This window comes from Prionailurus viverrinus, chromosome X (genome assembly GCF_022837055.1).
Source record: "Prionailurus viverrinus isolate Anna chromosome X, UM_Priviv_1.0, whole genome shotgun sequence".
Lineage (NCBI taxonomy): Eukaryota > Metazoa > Chordata > Mammalia > Carnivora > Felidae > Prionailurus > Prionailurus viverrinus.
In genome coordinates, this window is record NC_062579.1 from 33,734,234 (window position 1) to 33,737,402 (window position 3,169).

Genomic DNA, 3,169 nt, shown 5'->3' on the forward strand with positions numbered 1-3,169 from the left:
TGGGATTTCCGCTCTCCCTCTCTCTCTCTCTCCTTCCCCACCCTCTCAAAATAAATAAACGTTAAAAAAATGAACTGTATTTCCAACCAACAACATAGATTATTCTTGGAAGCATAATCTTAAGTGAAAAAAAAATCAACTTACAAAACCTCATATAAAAAGCTGTGTTTGCTTTTTAGTGCTCAAAATGAGGAAACTCAATAGCATAGTGTTTAGGTGCACATATATCATAGATAAAACTATAAAAGAGGAATAGAATGATAAACCAAATTTAGGATGGTAAATGCTTCTGGTAGGGAGGTCGGAGGATTAGTTAGGAAAGAGTGCATAGGTAGATGCAAATTGTTTACAATTTTATAATGCTTAAGTAGTAATTTTGTTGATTTTTATTATATTCCTATGCTTTATTATTTATTTAAATGGTATAGTTTTCTTGTCCATGCATAAAACATATAAAAATATAAAAAGAAACAAAATATTTTAAAATTAACCTTTTACAAATTGGGAGTCATTGTTTTCTGAGTGAGCCGTTTGATTTGACCATAATTTTCATCTAGCTTCCTCAAGTAATACACCCTTTCCTCAAGTTCTTTATTCATAATAGTTTCTGTGGCATACTCATTTTTTTCTGGGACAAAACCCAAAGGAAACCTTTGATCATTTTTGTTTAACGGTTTCTCCTCCAAAAAATGTTAGTCACACGAAACTGCCAAAAGATTTAAACAGTCCCCAATGAAACATCTGTTACCCACCCCCCCCCCCCGCAAAAAGTCTTTTAGACCATGTCATTATGATGCAATAGTTCATTTGAAAAAATTTAACTTCATTTTATTTCCATAGGTCTGTCATGTTCTGCGATGTATTGGTTCAAGTCGCCTAGGAAGATGAAAAATCTGATAAAGGAAATTCTGAGTTAAAAAATGACACATACAGACCAAGTGACAGTGGCTTCTGAAGAAAAATCTTGCATGTCCTCCTTCTTCCCCTTTTGGGCATAGCTGTCCTTTTCTCTCTAATTTGGACATCCTAGGAAATGATTTTCCAAGAAGTGCCTTCTGTTAGGAAAATCTATTGAGATGTCTCTCGGTTCTCCACTTTGACACCCAAGCTGCTAATCTCTGCTGCAGAAAGTGGTGCAAGCTTGAGGACCATGTCATTCGTGATAATGGCCTCTAGCTTCACCTGGCCTGCACTACCATGCCAATATGCCTACCCCAGCAGCACTGTTCTGTTTTTAAGAGATGGAATGAACCTATAACTCCACAGAGACAACAGACACAGGCTAGGCATGAAGTCCCTTCGTCTTATACCCCATCTCTCTACATTGAGGGTTTTCCAGTTCTTATCTTATGTTGGCTCTCTGTAGCATTTAATGCTACTGACCTTGCTGGACAGGAAATGTAAGTTTAGTGAGCAAGAGTGAGATTATAGGGTGGGGACTGGGTGAACCAAAGAGCTGATTTTTGCTGTGTGAGAATGTGAACTGATGATCTTCTGGGCTTTCTAAAGATACCGGAGCTATGGATGTTAACTAGCTACAGAAGCCCAGAAAACATCTATCCCTTGTGATTTCCCGTATGATGGAGACTTTGCCTGTTTCTTCCATGCTCAATTCTGGTTATCTTAAGGAATCTGTTGTGGCTTCAGCCACAGCTGGACTACAATGCCTTCCCCTCTTCACCTGCTTTTGCTGGAATGGTGGGAGCAGTTTTCGTGTTGGAGACCAGATGCCTTTTCTTGTAGAAATGCTCAATTACAGTTGGACCAGAACCCTTAGTGCAGTGTAATCCTTCAGATACGTTGTGGGTTAAAGAGGCATGCAACTCTGCTTTTGCGTGGGAATCTAAACAACCTTTCATGACACTGCTTCTAGGGGAAAATGCAGTTTGAGTTCCAAATAATTGCCTTATAAACAAACACATTCAGTGCCTGTGTTGGGAACTGCCTGTTCTGTGAGCTAAGAAGTTAGTTGTTTTTTACAAAGTGGATTTTCCCCTTCTGTCCTTAGGTCAGCCACGCTTTTCTGAATCATGTGTTGTGTGTTTTACATCAATTAAAATAATTTTCTCTGAAATTATACTAGAACACCTGTTCATTCATCCATCAATGTGTCTATCCACTTCTTTGAACAGTATGCTCATTTTTAATGTGCTATTGATATAGTATTTATTAAAGTCTTTCTACTTTTTACTATTCTTGTACCTGCTAAGGATTTTTGTTGGCATTGAGTGTATGTAGTTTGCATGCACGAAAGCTAAATGGAAAGTTTCAGTACTCGCTTTGGCAGCACAGATACTAAAATTGGAACGATGCAGAGAAGATTAGCATGGCCCCTGAGCAAGGATGACATACGAATTTGTGAAGCGTTCCAGATTTTCCAGATGTGTAAGTAGAACTTTTGTTAAATCAAAAAAAGAAAAAAGAAGAAAGAAAGTTTCATTGGTCTATACGATTCTCTGCTATATGCTAAGGTCTTCCAGGGCAGGACTAAGTCAGTCTCCTTTGCACCCTTTTTGCTGAAGAAGTCTTTTCTTGCACTGAACTGAAACACCATAGTTCTGACCCGTTTTGAAATACATTAGCATGGCACTTGGCAATGAAGAACTTACCTCATTATAGCTGTCTTTCTTGGCCACTGAGATCAATCAGGTTCAAATCTAGATTAGGTGATTATTGCTTTCAAGAATAAAGAAATTCTTTCATATCCTTGTGGTAGGCACTGGCTTGCTCATCACACACATTTCCTCCTCTAATGTGAGTGCATTTCCCAAGATCCTTTGTAGTGAGAGGTGGCCAAGTTCTAGGCAATGAAAGGTGAATGGAAATGAGCGTGCCACTTCCAGGCTCTGGCTGACAGACACTTCCCATGTATAACTTCCCATGCTCTTTCCCTGTTTGTTGGATGAGTGCGGAGGACTGTGAGGCCCAGGAGGAATATAGAGTACCCAAGATGGAAGTAGCCTGGGTCCTTGAGTGACCATGTGGAAGTCCACTCAGTCAGCAACGCCCATTTCTGACGTCATATGAATAAGAAATAAATTTCTACTGTATTCAGTCACTGAGATTATGGGGTTTATCTCTTTTAGAAGCTGGCATCACCCTGACTAATACAATTTTCCTTAAACATATTTGAGAACTGTTTTGTCCTTTGTATATGTAGATGATGATT

The 3,169-nt window shown here is 38.9% G+C and overlaps 1 non-coding gene across 1 annotated transcript; it reads left to right on the plus strand.

Annotated features, from left to right (window-relative positions):
• The first annotated feature begins 2,271 nt into the window (after nucleotides 1-2,271).
• On the plus strand, nucleotides 2,272-2,378 carry LOC125157960 (U6 spliceosomal RNA). Its single transcript, XR_007149100.1, has one exon. It is a non-coding gene; the product is annotated as a U6 spliceosomal RNA (small nuclear RNA).
• The last annotated feature ends 791 nt before the right edge of the window (nucleotides 2,379-3,169 follow it).